The sequence below is a fragment of the Ambystoma mexicanum genome, chromosome 4q (genome assembly GCF_040938575.1).
Source record: "Ambystoma mexicanum isolate Mex_15411 chromosome 4q, UKY_AmexF1_1, whole genome shotgun sequence".
NCBI classification, from domain to species: Eukaryota; Metazoa; Chordata; class Amphibia; order Caudata; family Ambystomatidae; genus Ambystoma; species Ambystoma mexicanum.
Genome location: NC_090928.1, coordinates 639,132,277 through 639,150,036, shown reverse-complemented (window position 1 = coordinate 639,150,036; position 17,760 = coordinate 639,132,277). Strand labels below are relative to the sequence as shown.

The following is a 17,760-nucleotide window of genomic DNA, read 5'->3' as shown; positions in this document are numbered from 1 at the left end:
ACACAGTGATACAAACAAACACTGACCAGAGCTTTGGTGTAAAAGTATATAATTATTTATTTAAAAACACACTTGTAAATCACACTAACAAAAAACAGGTAAGTCATTTCAGCACACAGCCACTATCATATATATACAACCCTATTCACTTATTAGACAAGTCTTAGTGAGAAACACCACTTATTTTCAGACAGAGGTGAGCGCTTAACATAAGATGACACTAATAAGTTGTAAAGAAAGGGAGGGAAAAGGGCAGAGTTAAAGAAGCACACAAGTTTCAATACTTTCTCAAAGAACCACAGTAAGGCAGGATAGGCAGAGTTCTACTGGAGAGCAAGGAAGTCAATTGCAAGGCCCACTCTTGGAGAGAGCAAGCAGAAGGGGTCCAGGTTCACCAGTAGGGTTATGCCCAAAGAGTTTTTGTAGATAGTTCGCACAAAAAGGATGAAAATGAAAGTCAGGAAAAGTTAGCTAGGTTGTCCCAGGCCAGCCCAGGTTAGAAAGTCGAGGCTTTACTGTCACCCCGAACGATCTGTCGCAAGGCGGGACACAGTACCTTAAGTGTGACGGAAGCTCCAGTGGGGGCAGTTGATCCTGGCAGCAGGTGCAAGTCGGTGTTTCGTCCAGAGGAAGAAGAGGTCTCGCCGTGGAGGAAAGATGAAGGTCGTTGCACTGCCAGGGAAGAAACCAGCCGTGGAGTTCTCCGGTTAAAAGGCACTACCCTTCTCTTCGCGGTAGTGGTAACCCGTGGTATTCCGGTTGCCGGGTGCTTGGCATGGGCAAGGCGGCCAAGAGATGCTCCAGGAAGGTGAAAAGAAGGCGAGACTGGTTATCCCCACCAGTCAAAGGAAGAAGACTCTCCGGACTGGAGATCTCCTCTGTCGTCGGGGAAAAGTGGTGAGACGGTTCAGCAGGGCTCCACCGGTGGTGTCGTCGTTGCAGGTCGGCTCAGCTTCTCCCTCCTCGGATTCTTAGGTCCTGTGGCGACTTCTGAAGTTCCAGTCCCCAAAGCCCTGCTTTTATGCAGCAAACCCCCATTCACTCAGCCTAGCTGTCAATCAAACATGCTAAGTGGCGAGCCGGCCGGCTCACCACTTGGGCCAATCACACAAGAGTGCGACTTGAGTTACCAAGGTAACTCAGTCCAGGGTGCCTAAAGCCCCTCCCACACCCCCTGTGGTACCCAGACAGAGTGGTACCACTTTTGGAGGCTTCTGTAGAGAAGCCCGCCAAAAAGTGGAACAAAGGGCTCGACTCGGGTTGGAGTCACAGAAGAGAACACAAACGCCATTTTAGAATCGAGTTCTGGCAAAAAATACCAACCGGTGAATTAATATTAAATTAATAAACCAGCGGTATGTTCAAGGCTATAAGAATTAAATAATTAAAGTTGGTAGCCTCGAACAATGGGAAAATCCCATAGAGAAATATTCGCGGTCGAATATAAAAAGTAGTATCCACTGCCACCAGCCAAAACTCGATCAGGGGGGACGGAGACATGCCCCCTCGAACAACAGACCCCGGGGCAATCGAATTGCCCCGACCAGTACGTCCACAATATGATGGTTTGTACTGGTTTCTGTTCATAATTTGGGACTAGTAAAGCCAATGGTGACTTTACATGCCCTGGGAGACAGTAGTCAGTCCCAGGGTATGGAGTCTATGTTGGGGGGTCGCTACGACACCCCTGAGTTATGGCACGGAGGGTGCTGTGTAACCCACATTAAAAAAAAAACACATGAGACCCTAAGGAGTAAAAGACCCCATAGCCCATAAAACACATGGAAAGTGAAAGCAACACCTCAAATCATGTCTAAGAGTGGGAGCAAAAGAGTGTCACTCTTAACAGGAGAAAAAAATAAACCCCAAAAATCCAGCAAAGCTGCTGGGGGACTCACTAGGTTTGGGAAATTAGCCTTTACAGAGAATTCTCCCTAACACTTAGGTATGCCACCCCCAAGCTGTTGGCCTGGTAGAGTGGTTGAAATAGATGCTTAATGATATCCGTAGAAAGATTATTTAGGCTGATGGGAAGAAAAGGGATGCCCTTACAGCATGGGCGTTCATTTACCATTTGAAAAAAACCATGATATGGATTGGTTTGCCCCCAGAAATTGCGCACACAACCAATTTTAATTGCTTAGTTGTAGATGATTTAATGTGAATCAAACACAGCCGACACGTGTTTCGAGCAAAGCTCTTCTTCCAAGGCTGAGAAAATTACCCAAATTTTGTACAGTTTTGACAAACAATAAACAGCAATTAAGCATCATGCAGATCCAAAGAACATATAGTAAGCATGTGGGTGGCAACGAAAAAGCAAAATAGGTGTCACAATATTAACAAACAGTTTACACCAATTAATATGCATTGCAAGGTATAATTATATGACATGACAAAATAAAAAATGGACATGAAAGGATATATAGACCATAGGTTGTTCGGGTGAGGAGAGCCATCAAGTCAATGTCATATATAAAAGAAAAAAGGAAAAAGATATATGCAAGAGAGTGAGTGATGGGAACGGCCCTGTAAGCACAAGACTCATCATACTTGTATCTGAATAATGGAAGTCGTTAATTAATTAGTTTTTACCTGAGGAGACTTGGCACTAGAACTACTAATTTAGAAACCAAAGACAAAAAACAGAAACCAGAGTATTTATTTGAGAGTGGCCATATCAATAATTAGGCAAGCCACTAGAAATAAAATGACCATGTTTAATTGTATTGAATCTTACCTGATTAAGGTAGTTAAGTATCCGACAATTATAAGTTGCGGCTCCGCTGTAAGCGGAACAAAAATGTAAGTTAGCCGCTTAACATATGGTGGGATTAAATAGCATGTTAAATGGACAATCTATAAAATATGAATAAAATAAAAAATCATACCTATATAGACGCATATGCGCATTCAATTGTGGCTGTCAGCCAAAGCAATAAGGACCTAATGCGGTAGAGTTGAAACAGACACGCGGCACCGTGTAATGGGGGAGACAAAAAGAGGAAAGGACTAATTAGTCAATTAAAAGACACTCACAAAGGCGAGACGGTCACATGCGTGTCCCCCCAGGGTAAAGCATCCTTAGGGGTCGGCGTGAAAGACCTTCACTGAAATGGAGCCTCGCGCATGGTTGTTGAGCTCGTATTTAATACTGTCAAGCCCAGTTGAGCAACTAGAGCTCTGATGTAGGCTCTGGTGGCCATATTGGGTGTAAACCTAAGTTATAGTTTGAAAGGTACAAAGGTCCATACACATTTGAATTGATGATCAAGAGATAATTAGTACTAAATAAGGAGGCCATTTGGCACGAAGTGGCAGATCATTTGTAATTATTTATAAACATTTTTGAAAGTTAATTTACAATGCCGCCTTGCTAATGTTAGTTAGCAAATAGTAATGATAACATAGGCCATAATTGTTATTAATAGGCCTAATCTACCCATAATGATAACATACAGATAAACAAGTAATGTTCACAGGGTGCGCAGTTATTGCAACCTTGTGTATTGGAGGCTAGTTAGCAATGAAGGATGGCATGGGCCATGGTTAAACCACCCAGTGTCCCCCAATTCTCGATGCTGCGTGTTTTGGAGCCAATTAGTTGAAATAATTGTACAGAAAAGTGTCTGATAAATCCAATTTAAAAATGATCTGTCTTGTGTACACCTGACAGTTCCCATCATCAATATCTAAAAACAAGTATGGAGCCCCATACAGGTCTGGTGCAACTCAGCACCCAGACATCAAAGAAACACAGATAGTTCATGGTCGCTGTTGAGGCCATTGGATACGGTTCGGTATTGGCAGATTAACCGTGCTTCCAATTGTCTCAATTTGAGGGTAAGGTTGCCTCCACGTTGTGGTACAGATACTTTAGCCATACCCAAAAATGTAATCTGTGATTTGTCATCAAGCTGATGAAATTTTTGCCAATGTGTAGCAAGTGGATATTTGTTAGTAAGCCACGTGAGCAATTGGTACTCTAGAAAATGTTCACCAATTGGATAGTAGTTGACTCACAGTGTTACGCAGTTTGGGCAATGGGTTAGCAGAAAGTACTTCATAACAACCAGGGGAATGAAGATGTTCTAAGGCCATGTCAATGTAATCTTGTTTATCCATCAAAATCACATTGCCCCCTTTATCTGCTTCTTTGATAATAATCGCATCATTCTCTGTAAGTTTACGTAAAGCAGATTGTTCAGCTAGAGAAAGGCTATGCTTTACAAAGTTACATTTTTTGCCTCTGGAGACATCCTCCAGGCAATGGATGTCATTGATTACCGTCTGGTGAAATGTATCAATTATATTGTCTTTTGGAAAAATTGGTACAAATTTTGATTTGCAAGAAAGTTCTTTAATTTTCAAACTTTGTTGCTGTATATCCAAGTCCTTCATTAAATCACTGATATTCATCATAGGGTTGTGTTCACATTCATCCAAGGACATCAAAACATGGGTATGGTGCATCATTTGCAATGTAATGTCTGATGGGCTGGGTATTGCAGGTTTGGTCTAAAAATATTTTACTTGGGTCGCAAAGTATTTTTTGAGTTTGAGTTTGCGAATGAATTTGAACAGATCAATTTGTATTTGAACATACTCATTGTAGCCCGAAGGGGCAAATGAAAGACCTTTGTTAAGTACTACACATTCACATGGGGAGAGTGAATAGCTGCTCAGATTGCAAATTAAGTTTATTGTATCTGATTTCTCAGGTTCTGCTAATAGGACGACCTGGTTACTCGGCGTGGCGGTGGAGGTACGTTTCCTCCTGTTGGGTTTGCCACCCCTTGTGCCCCTGTATTTTGGCCTGGGGTTCAGGTATTTGGCGTGAGTGGTAATTGAAATCGAACTTTTTTCATAGCTGCCAGTGCAGCTTGCCGGTTGCCATTTTTGAAACGGCGTATCTGTTCCAAAAAACCAGACGGATTTATATTACTAGCATCTCCTAGTGAAGTCTCGGTATCTGTAGGTATCTCTTCATCCATAGGATCCGAGTCATTAACAGGTATGCCTGATCCGGACGCTCGGCTTGTACTGGGTCTTTCGCTTTCGCTATCCGCATCCGAACTTGCAGGAGAGGATACTACACTGCTAGTTCTAGATTTAGATACTTCGTCATATTTAGACTGATAGGTGTATACTCTATTGTCTCTATAATCCCTATCATCGCGTGAACATTTTCTAGATTTACGAAGTTTGACATCATCTTGATGTCTACGTAAGCGACTGTATAAAGTCTTATAATTCTTGTCAACAGTGGCAGCTGGTGCATCAAAGAGGGCTATTTCTTCCTTCAAGGCATCAATTTGTGTGACAATCCTAGCATGCTCTCGTTTTGCGTGCTCAATAAGTAGTTTGAGCATGTTGTTAGAACTAGTAGTTAGATTAGCTTCCCAATCAGTTGCGAGATCACCATCATCAGGATTTTCAAAATCCGGTAGGATAAGAATCCGCAAACCACGGGGAATTTTATTTTCTTGTAAATAATGTTCTAATGTGGTTCTTTCCCAGAATTTTGTTAATTTCTTTTGTGCTGAGACGTTCCACTTTAATGAATTTGGATCTAAGATCCTCAGATTCCGAAGTCCATCTTTTGAACGGGTTCAAAGTTGAACCTTTTGGTGCAAACAAAGCTTTTATGTCATCATCTCTAGTAAGTAAATATTCAGCGGCTTGTGCCATTGTGCAGACAAGATTTAGAAAAAACCCTCAATGTTCCACAGGGTTTTCTCCATTGAAGCTGGTAAAAGGGTGAAAACCACAAGACATACTGCAAACATTCCAGGAAAGTTGGGAGCAGCAGGAAGATCCTGGGTAGAACATACCTCAGTTTACTCAAGCTACCAGGGCTCAGATGGCTTTAATTAGAGATCTTGTTAACATTAATTTATCTTAGGCTCAGAAAAACCAGCAAGTACTATGAAATTGGAAAGCCTGGCTAAGGAAATTTCAGGTGGGTAATTCACTTTTGATTCTCTTACCCCCGTCGGACAACAATCTGATTTGTCAAGAGGCACATGCCTTATGTGGTCATCAAGGTTATTGAGGAACTTAATCATCAGATCCTAAAACCAGATCATTGAGTTAAAGAGCAGGTTTACCATGTGAACCTGTACAAAGAATGGAAAGACCTGAACCAACCATTACAACCAAAGCCACCTTAATATGTACAGGCGATAACTCCATTCTGATACATCTGGTCCTAGATCATCTAGATGCACAACAGCAAAGTGATATGCAAGACCTCTTAAAGACGTTTCCAAATGTGTTTTCTGAGAACTCAGGACTTGTGGAAAGATTCTTCTACACAACACTGAGACAGTTTGTATGCCTCAGACCCTATCGCATCGCAGAGACCCATAGACGAATAATAAGGGATAAGTTACAAAACATATTAAAGTTGGGGGAATTGAGCTGCCTGGGCGTCCATGGTGGTCATATGGGAAGACCATATGTACCCTCTCCAGGTAGTCACCAGAGGGCTGTGAAGGACGGATTACGGGCAACCTGGCCAAGTATCATGCAGCCCAGAACACCTTTAACTGATTGGGCTTCATTGTGGGCAATGGGTTAATTAAACCACAAGAAAATAAGGCAGTCCGGAAATCCCCACTAACCTGCACCAAGAAGGACCTTAATACTTTAGTCGGGTTCTACTGAAGATTTAAACCATTGTTCTCTACCATAGCCGCGCCTTTAACTGAGAAGATGTGAAAAACCCAACCATCATACAATGGCAGGAAGATGACCAAACAGCATTTTGTTTCTCTGTAGAAACGTCTCTGTAACCCCACTTTGTTACAATTGCACAATTTAACAAAACCCTTTCTTCTACAAATGGACAGTTAAAACTTTGGGTTGGGAACTGTCCTTTCAAAAGTCCATAACGGGAAAGAGCATCCCGTCCTCTTTAACAATCAAAAGCTCTTTCCTGTGGAAATGAACTATGTGAACTTCGAATAAGAGGCAATGGCCACAAAATGGGATAACAAATCCATCTGATATTACTTAAAAGGCAAGAGGTTCATCATTGTTACCTATTCAACCTAAGAGAAATGAACTCGCCCCATAGGAACAGAGGACAACAAATTTAAAATGCGATTTCTGTAAAATGGTGCATGTTACTACAAACCCACTTTATGTTTGGCACACTGCTGCCCCCCATAGGCCAGCCATGAACAGTGAAACTTTTATTTGATATTTACTGCAAACTAAGTAAATGTTAAATAAAAGTTTTAAACTTCTCTTGTAAATGCTACTCGCCCTTCATAAAATCTATTCGACTATGCGAGTGGGCGAAAACACTTTGCGAGCAATAGATGAGTCTGTAAAATGTAAAATGTTAGCTGCATGAATGGACACAAATAAATATGTTTAAAAAAGGTGCTGAAACAGTTTGGCCAGTTGCTTCCCACGGGTGGTAATATATAATACAATCAAAAGCATAAAGCAAAGCGAGCTCTGGGGGCTATCTTCAGTATTTGGTATTGCAGTAGATCTGTAGATGTACAGACTGGATGGAACTAATGATCACTACTTTGCGTAAACATCTATTTCGTTTTGTGTAGTGATTATGTAAGAGGCAAGAAAGAGACTAAGCAGAGTAGATTGCATAGCAGGCAGAGAACTGGGCAAACTAGGTGGATTATTGTAGCTTGTGGTCATCTCACTTTCAGGGTACATGGTATAAAGCAACAGGGACATAATATAAAATGTCAAGGAGTATGGGTTTGTTCATGGTTTGAGCACCAGTTGCAAGATGTATGCAACCTGCAGGTAACAGAAAAAGGTTTGTCATCAAAAGCATTTGATCATGTGAGCATGTACATTTTCAAAAGTGTTCACTCCTCAATATGATGCATCTTCCCCAATAAAATATAGTTGACAGTATGACATTTAGATACACTAAGCTAAACATTACTGTAAAGCATAGGGATGATGCAGTGTTTTACAGTATTAATACTGTAATTATGCATCATGTAACAACTTACATTTTAGGAATGGAATTGCAGGACTATTAAAAAATATATAAAGTTGGCACATACATCTTTTTGCCAGACAGCCTATAGAAAGCTTAATAAAACTATGATCTTGATTACTTCTAGATTTCAAATATTTGAAAAAGAAAATAAATCCTGTTTAGCACTCCCACACATGCCTTTGGCACTTGGGAGTGGGGGAGATGATTACTGCTGCACTTTCTCTCATTAGCACTTGAAAAGAACAGAGAAAAGATGGCAAAGAGAGCTCCGAAGGTAAGAGGAAGGCAGGGTGAGCTGTGATTTCATTGAAGAGGGCAACTTACATAGCTAACTTTGCTACATAAGTGTCATTTGATTAGCAAACCTAGAAAATTGCATAGCAAATTGCTATGCGACATCGCTTATTTTATGCCTTGCAATTCCCCTGTCATGAGGCGGTTCTCGACTCTGCAACCAGACAGTTTTGAAGTACAGCATAGGAAGGGGCAGGCGCAAAGTAACATGTACTTTCTTAGTCCTTTCCCTTTAGATAACTCAGAGGGGGGCCTCCAAGTAAGAGAAGGGGAGTGTGATGAGTTCGCTGTACTCTCCATCTTGACTTGCTGGAGCAGCTCAACATTAGGGAAAGGGTTGGTTCAGCAGTTACCCGCAGTTCGACTCCGATTGCAGTTGAGGTGGGAGCCTGCTTGTCCATTGCCCCTCAAGGAACATAGTAAATCCCACAAAGGGGCAGCAAGGTAAGAAGGAAGAAAAGGACTGTTGATCCCATGATGCTCCTGTAGCATGGAAACCGCAAGGGACGCAGGAGACAAATTATCAAACAGCGGCACATCCCAGCCTGCCTATAGTTCAACCCACTGCATGATTTCACAGTTGACAATCAGGACGTGATTGCACGATACCTGCAAGACACACAGACAGATCCGCAAGTGGGTTTTCTATCTCCAAAAGAGCGCCAAAACAAGCGAAGAGAGGATGCAGAATCACATAAAGCGATACAAATCAGTAAGAACCAAGGTGGAGGCAACAGCTACGCTGCCCATTAAACCTTAACTGACCCTAATTAGAGAACCCCCAGGGCCTTTTCATGGTTAACTAATCAGCTTCTCAGGTTTACACTACCAACAGAAACAAACAATGGGGCATCCAGAAAGTGAATCTGTCCCAGAGAGACAAAAAAGCAAAGTAGAGGGAACGATACAAAGGAGCATAAAGGTGTTTGGTTGTGGATCCTTGAGACAAAGATAGGATTGTGGAGAAATACAGATGTTGGAGGATGCTACATGGCAGCATGCTGCATGGAATTAGAAAACCAGAAGACAACGTGGAAGCAGGGACCAATTGTGGCAAGGCCATCTACTAACCTTCTAGGAATTGAAGGTACCAGACATCCATCTGCAACCCGAAGGTGCAAGGCATACCCCTGGCAGAAGGGGAAAATAATAAATTTTGCCTGCCTGACAAGAACCCAGAGAAAGGGAGGGGGGAACATATCTGAATTATGAATATCCAAGGAGATCTAGAGTTGACTTAATCCTGAGACAGAAGCATGAGAAGAAGTGTCTGGGAACTGCAGCTGCGAGTCAACTCCAGTCTGTCTTGATACCAAGGTCAAGTGTAGGGCCTTGAAGTCTCTTATCAAGATGTACAACCAAGACAAAGGGGGTGGCAGCAAGAGACGAGAAGAGAAAATTGGGCCAAAGGTCCAAGGAGGTCCAACAGAAAGTACACCAGCTGTCTTTGAGGACTAAGGGTTTATATTCAGACTTTTAGGTTCATGTTTTTATTAAAGAAAGCAATTGTAAAAGGTTTTATATGGTTTAAGTTACTTACCTGTAACTATTGTTCTCCAGCAAGGGTCTGGCATGGATTCACATGCTCATGAATTTTACCCGTCAGGCTGGGAATCCTTGGTAAAAGAAAATACAGTTTCACTTTCACTTAAAAACTGTATTTCGCCTCTAAACCAATCAGTGTCCTCTGGATCGTACTCCCCCCCCCCATCCAGTGCCAGACCTCTTCCTAAGCCCCTCCTCTGGCAGCCATCTTCAGATTTGGTAAGCAGGTAAAGTGGCAGTATGACCAAGAAGAGCCGCAGAGGGGTCAGAGGGTGGGTTTGCATGTGAATCTATGCCAGACCCATGCTGGAGAACAATAGTTACAGGTACGTAACTTAAACCTTCTACAACATGGGGTCTGGCATGGTTTCACAGGCTCATGAATAACGTATACATAGTAGAACAACATTACACAACCACGGGAGGTGGCAAGGCTCAACAGAAGCAATTAACTCACCTCAAGTAAACAGATTGGTTAGCACTGCTCGGCCGACACTGGACTCCTCCCTGGAATCCCTGTCGACACAGTAGAACTTTGTGAAGGCGTGCGTGGACCTCCACGAGCAGCACTGCAGATGTCCAGCAGGGGCACACCGGACAGGAATGCTGTGGTTGCAGCGATCGCTCTGGTAGAGTGGGCTCTCGGACGGCCAGGCAGCGGTCGGTTCACCAACCGATGACAGTGCGTGATGCAGCCGGACAGCCACCATGAAATGGAATCCTTGGACAAGGCCTTGCCATGGTTCACAGGACCAAAGTTCACAATCAGTTGTGAAGTCTTCCGAAAACTTCAGGGCACAAGCAACGTCCATCGAGTGCAAGGCCCTTTCCGCCAGCGACAAAGGTTTTGGGAAGAAAACAGGTAACACCAAAGGCTCATTGAGGTGGAATTTCCACTGAACATTCGGCACGAAAGAGGGGTACGTGAGCAGCACCACACTTGATTTGTGGAAAGTCAGGTACAGCTGCATGCAGGATAGGGCCTGGATCTCACCTACCCTACTGGCAGAAGTGAAGGCCACAAGAAAAGCCGCTTTCCATGAGAGAAACTTGAGTGGGGCCTGATGCATAGGCTCAAAGGGGGCCCCCATGAGCCTCATCAGAACCACGTTGAGTTCCCATGCTGGGGCAGGATCCTTTACTGGCGGGAAAGATCTGAAAATTCCTTTGAGAAACTACTTGACGAGTCGTGGGACCAAACTGGGAACTGGTGTGGTGGGAGATAACTGCCAGATGTACCTTGATGGAGGCATGCGCCAGTGCAGCCTTGGCCAAGGATAGTAAGTATGGAACGATCTGTTGGGCCGTGACCCTGAGTGGGGTAATCTTCTGTGACTGGCAACACGTAGTGAAATGCTTCCACTTGTGACCGTAGCACTTCAAGGTCGACAACGCCCTGGAATTGGCGATGACCTCCCTGCAATCCTCTGGCAACTCATACCCTCCAAACTATAGGGCTGCAGGAGCCAAGCCCTCAGTTTCAGCGATCCTGGGCCGTGATGAAGGATTGTGCGCCTCCTTCTCTGTTGAGAAGATCCAGAACCACTGGCAGCTTGACCGGAGAAGGCTGAGAAGGTCTGGATACCAAATCTGCCTCGGCCATGCTAGGGCGATGAGTATCATCTTGCATTGACACCGAGTCTGTTGATGACTCGCAGCAGGAGAGGGAACATAGGAAATGCGTACAGAAATCGCCCTTCCCACGGGAAGGAGAACACGTTCCCCAGGCTCCTCGGCTGGTGGAATTTGCTGGCAAACCTCTGGTATATGGAGTTTGCTGCCATCACAAATAGATCGATCTGGAATCTGTCCCCTTTGACGAATAGGTGGTCCACCTGATCCTGATGCAGTTCCCACTCGTGGCAGGATCGCAGCTCCCTGCTGAGGGAGTCTGCAATGGTGTTCTTGACTCCCGACAGGTGGAGAGGTACGAGGAACATCCCCTGTCCAACGGCCCAGCACCACAAGTTCTGCGCTTCCTTGGAGAGCGATAGGGCTCGAGGGCACCCCTGCTTCCTGATGTAAAACATGGTGGTGGTGTTGTCCGTGAAGATCCTCACCACACCTTGCTTTTCAGAGATGGTAGGAACGAACACTGCCCGAAGCTCCAAGATGTTGATATGAAGATCCTTTCCTCCGGCAGCCACAGGCCTCTGGCGTGCAGACGTCCGGTGTGTGTGCTCCCCAACCTTCCAGAGAGCCGTCCGTGGTGACCATCTCCTGGTATGAGTTTTTTTAAAATCCCAGGCGTTGAACTCTTTGTTGAGAGAGATCTTGTCTGTGAAGCTTCCGGACACCTGTATCCAGCAGGCATCCAGGAATTCCTGTAGGGGTTGCATCTGCAACCTGCAGGGATGGACGACTTAGATCCAGGACGACATCATGCCCAATAACGACTTGCTGGCCCCCACCATGGCCATCTTTGTCGACGACAGCCGTTGCACCTTTCCTTGAATGGCTGTAGACTCTCCTCCGAAGATGATGCCAGGCAAGATACTGTATTGAGTCTGGCACCTAGGAACAGCGCGTTCTGCGATGGTGTTAAGTAGGATATTGGATGGTTAACAGAGAATCCCAGATCCGTCAATAGCCGGAATGGTCGTCTCCGTGTGTCCATCGGACAGCTCCCACGAGCGGACGCGTATCAGCCAGTCGCCCAGGTACAGGTATATGTGTTTGCCCTGTAGACACAGATGGGCCACCACTGGTGCCAAGCATTTCGTGAACACTATGGGGGCCGACTTCAAACCGAAAGGTATAGCCTTGAACTGTTAGTGCTGTTCCTGCACAACGAAACGTAGAAACTTCTGATGTTTCTTGTGAATGGGGACGTGGAAATAGGTGTCCTCCAGGTTCAACAACATCAAGAAGTCTCCTTTTTCCAGTTGGCCGTGTTGCAACGTGACCATCCTGAACTTTTGGGACTTTAGGTACTTGTTCAGATGTCTTAGGTCTAGGATGGACCTCCAGCCCCCTGTCATCTTTCAGACTAGAAAGTATCTGGAATAGGCTCCGGAGCCCCGGAGTCATTGGGGAACTAGCTCTACCGCCCCTTTTCGCAGCATGGCTTGTACCTCTTCCAGAAGCTGAAGGATATGCTGCTCCTGACGTAGAACCGGAGGGATCCACGGACATCTGCGTTGAAACTCCAGGGTGTGTCCTTGGGCAAGAGCGTCCAGCATCCATCTGTCTGTGGTGATCTTTCTCCACTCGCTGACTAACCTAGTCAGCCGGCCTCCCAACAGGGTGCACGAGTGGGGGCCCTGACGTCCCTGTCGGTTCAGGCTTGCTTCGGTGCCGGCCTCCTTCCCTGGGGGCGACGCTGTCCTCTGGTACCGTAGGCCTGGGAATGGCCTCTGTAGGCTTTGTGTTTTGAGGATCTGGAAGGCTGTCGGTACGACGTGGAGAACCCTTTTGAAGACCTGCTTGACTTTCCCCTGGAGGAACAAAAAGACGAGGGGTGCTGCTGGAGAGTGCCCAAAAGGCAGTCTCCGTAATTAGTGGCAGTCATCCAACCTTGTCAACGAAGGCAGACAGCATTCCCCATTTGCCAGAACACCGTTTTGGTGACATCCAATGCTACTGTGATGACGTGATCCGACGCCACTTCCCCATCCTGGAAGAGAGCGAGGGCCTCCATCTTATCGTCGGGGGGAATACCAGGATCGACCCCAGCTTGTACCACAATTCCTTGTCGTAGCTGGCCAGGATCGCCAGTGCGTTGGCCGCTTTGATAGTGGACGCCGCAATGTAAATCACCTTTCCCATGGCGTCCATCCTTTTCCCCTCGCTGTCCGGAGGGACCGAAGACAAGGACAGGTAAGCCAACTATTTCCTCGCAGCCACCGACCCCACCAAATCCGGCGATGGCTGCTACCTGAGGCACTTGGGTGCGGAGTCCGGCACCCTATATTTCTTATCCAGCGTATCCCATTTGGCTGGAGCCATGCAAGGTTCTTCATGAGGGCCAGACGCTCTTCCCAAACATAGTCCAGAAAAGGAACTGCCATGATAGTCTTCCTCTTGGCCTTGCGCCTTTGATATAAGAAGCCCTCCTTCTTGGTTTCCTCAGGCACTAACTGGAATAGCTCGGAGCCCCTGGTGATCATGGAGTGGAACGATCTCACCTCATCTGAAGGGAACACCCTATATGGAGCATCCACATGTGGCGATTCACTGTCTGCTTCGCCGATGTCTTCATTATCATCCGTCGTCGTGGCTATATCTGTTCCCGTACCTGTGTCTGGGTCTGCTGGGGGAGAAGGGGCATGACGTGGTAGAGGAGGTTAAAATGGGAACGTCAGATGACCCTTCCTCTTCTTCGCTGGAGGCAGATCGGGGACCTGGGGGACCACAGGTACCAGAACGGAGGCATCCTCATCTGGATCTCTGACACCAAGATGTGTAGAGTCGACAGAATATCCAAGGAAATGTCCCTCGGGTGAGAAGGCAGAACAGGAAAACTAGGCCCTGTGCCGTCGTCTTCAACGTCCTTGTGGACCGTATGTAAGGACTCTTGATCTTCGCCGTCTATGGACGAGATCTCCCTTTTTCCCCCCCCTTGAGGGTCTTGTACCGGGACCTAGGCCAGTTTCACCCCTTCTGAAATGCCTGCAGACTTTGCCAAAGTCACAGCAGTGGTGTCGCGCCTTGGGGGCAGGGACACTTTCTGAGCTGCGGGAGCTACTCTCTTAGGATCAGCGCCTGTAGCTTCCGTGGTAGTAGTAGTCATCGACGGAGCCGCCAACAAGGTCTTTGCCTGTGCAGGTTGAGCCTGCTTGGGCTGCACGGCTTTCTTCTCCTCCATCCGTGGCTTCTTGGATGTCTCACGTAGTTTTGCCAGGGTCGATGACTTCCTCTTTGAAGAGGAGGTTGATGGTAGGCTGGAAATGGAGGCGGAAGGTGATGCTGATTGCTCCCTATACACTTTGGGACCAGCTGCTGTGGCGAACCCGGTAGACTCAGACTTGCGGCTCTTGGCCTGATCTTGAGCCCCCACGGATGAGGTGCCTTCAAAGGACTTAGAAGACCGCTCTTCAGACCGGCCGGTCTTGGGCGAAGGCATGACCCTGCACGGCGCACGGGTTAGAGGTCTTGGCGTTAAGCCATGCCGCCAGCCTACTATGCCTGTCCTTGCAAGTGCTTGTCCTCCACATACACATTCCGTAAACCGCATTTGATGCAGGGCCTGGAGAGGGACCTTCCCTCCTCCTCCTCCGTCATGGTCGGAGGGTACAAAGTAGGCCCAAGAGGCCTTGTAGAATCTTAGATGGCTCTTCGCCCTTGAGGGGTGTGGAACTTCACTGACAACGGGTCCCCACTGTCCGCAGATGAAGAAAAGAGCACACAGGCTTCTTTGAAACAAAAATAGAACTTTTTCTGTCGAAAACATGAAAGAATTTACAAATAGCTCGGAGAGCAAACTCGAGGACTCCCAACACTGAAGTGTGAGGTAAAAATCTGAAGATGGCTGCCAGAGGAGGGGCTGAGGGAGAGGACTATCATTGGATGGGGGCAGTATGACCCAGAGGACAGTGACTGCTTTAGAGGAGAAATACAGTTTTTAAGTGAAAGTAAAACCGTTTTTTCTTTTACCAAGCATTCCCAGCCTGACAATGGGGAATATTCATGAGTGCGTGAATCCATGTAGACCCCATGCTGGAGAATTTAGATTACCTTTTTAAAGAACTGTATACAGAATAGGAAAAATAGAAAAGTATGATAACGAATATACATCCTCATGCACATAAGACACTTGTTTGCAGATGTATCCAGAAAGCAGGTTTTTTGACATTCGCTTCAGTGGAGCACTAGGGTACTGCAGACGATTACTGAATATGTATACCATCTCTCTCTGTACTATTAAAATATTCTGCACTTGAACAATAATGTGATCTCCGACTTCTGAACTATGCCTAAACCAACATTAATGCATTATGCACAGTGTTCCTGTAAGAAGATAACCCATGCCCTCTTAACCAAGAGCCAGCTAGCACATCTCAGATTATCATATAGTTTCTTTCCCATCTGAAAACTGTGCAGTTAGCCCTGCACAGCCTCTAATCGAGAGCATATATGAACCTTAACCGCAGCGGGTGGTGGACGGTTGTTATGACTGAAATATTCAATCCTTTCTCTGGCAGACAGGGGGTTGTGTAATAATTGACCTTTTCACAATTGACGTCGGGAGAATTGACCTAATTTAGGTCAATTAGGATATATGCGGGGGAAACCCCCTGCAACCCCCCACCCAATCCAAAACCCCCTGCAACCCCCACCCAATCCCCTTATATTATCTATAATCCAAAACCAACCCAATACATGTATAAAATAACTAAAATAATATAAAGGTCAATTGTGCAGAAGGTCAATTAGGGCCACTATAATTAGGTAAATTGTGCAAAAGGTCAATTCTAAAAGGTCAATTTGGGTAATACCAGACCATACCTGTCTGTACTGTGTCTACATTCTGCGAAAAAAACAGTATCTTCTGCCACCTTGCTTCCCTGTGAATGTTCTCTTGAATATTCAGATCAAAATGGCTTATTTGCATCTTGCCCTGCCCATTCTGCTGTCCTCTAATGAATGCTTCCAATGCGTCTAACGGCAGAAAGTCTACCCATAGTTAGTCCGTCTCGCTTTTAAGACCACACTATACTTTACAGACCCCATCCAAATTATTCTCATATTTAAACCCATTGCTATGTCCAGTACAGACCCCATCCAAAGTATTCTCATATTTAAATCCCTTGCAATGTTCTCTAACAGTTCAACTTTTTTGGCTCTTTGGCCTAGACTACAGTATTGGCGGCAATGTACTCAAGGTTTTCATGACTCCATTATTTAATTTACATCTGAGATGTTTGTGCTTGAGAACCAAGAAGCATTTTGTACCTATGTCAATGCTGATTACTTCAACACTACAGATATAATTAATTAAACAGGTTGACACATACATAAACCCTCATCGAAATATGTTAAGCAAAAATACTATCATTTTCGCTTCAACCCTGTCCCCCAAAAGAAGGAATGCAAGTACAAAAATGCAAGCCTAAGAAATTGCACTTGTTTGTGGGCGAAGGACACCTGCGGGAGACGGCGCTGCTAAACAAAAAAAAATGGGTGATCGGCACGTGCAGCAAAATAAAATCTAGCAATGCGCTGCCACTTATTTTGACCTCTACAAAAATGAAAAATAACCCGCTACCTGTTGTCTTTCCCCTACCCTCACTAACCCGTGTACCGTCAAGTGCAAAGGACCTGCTTAGTGAGCTTCCTCTCGATTTCTCATGCCACTTAAAGCACCGCCAGCAAGGGGAATAATAGATGAAAGCTCGGGGCTACTTTTTGGACACTGCCGGAGGGGGGAGTGGGGTCTGCCCTTGCTAGCCCAGGCCCACTTAGAGCCCTGTTTGCTCAAGTACTTGTCATAGCCACATAGTACTTGTCATAGTCATAAACATGGGGGATGTTTCACCTTAAAGATGCCAGTGAGTTAAACTATCTGGCCCCTGAAAGATTACTATAACATGGTGGTCTCAACTCCTTGCTATGGTATAAATGTACATTAGAGAGAGTATCATGCCAATCAAGTGGCACAGCGAGTAGAGCGCTCGCTTTGACACCCGTGCAGAGCCTGTTAACGCAGGTTCGAATCCCGGCGGGGCCAAACTCAGCCTTTCATCCTTCCGAGGTCGATAAATGAGCACCACACACCGTGGGTAATAATAAGCAGCGCTCGGATACCTGAGGGTTTGTAGCGCTATATAAAAGCCTAATTATTATTATTATTATTATTATTATTATCATTTTTGCAATATAGTTTTCAATGTCCTTGGATTCAGGAAGATTAGTGAGATGTTTAGGCACCACCAGGTGGCACTGCAGCAGGTCCCGCATGCCCCATTCCATTACTCTGTTCCATGGTATGG

At 45.5% G+C, this 17,760-nt stretch overlaps 1 protein-coding gene across 13 annotated transcripts in view; it reads right to left on the bottom strand.

Annotated features, from left to right (window-relative positions):
- Window positions 1–17,760, bottom strand: part of WDPCP (WD repeat containing planar cell polarity effector) — a 3,071,480-nt gene that overhangs the window by 1,778,923 nt on the left and 1,274,797 nt on the right. The gene's annotated exons all lie outside the window — the stretch shown is intronic.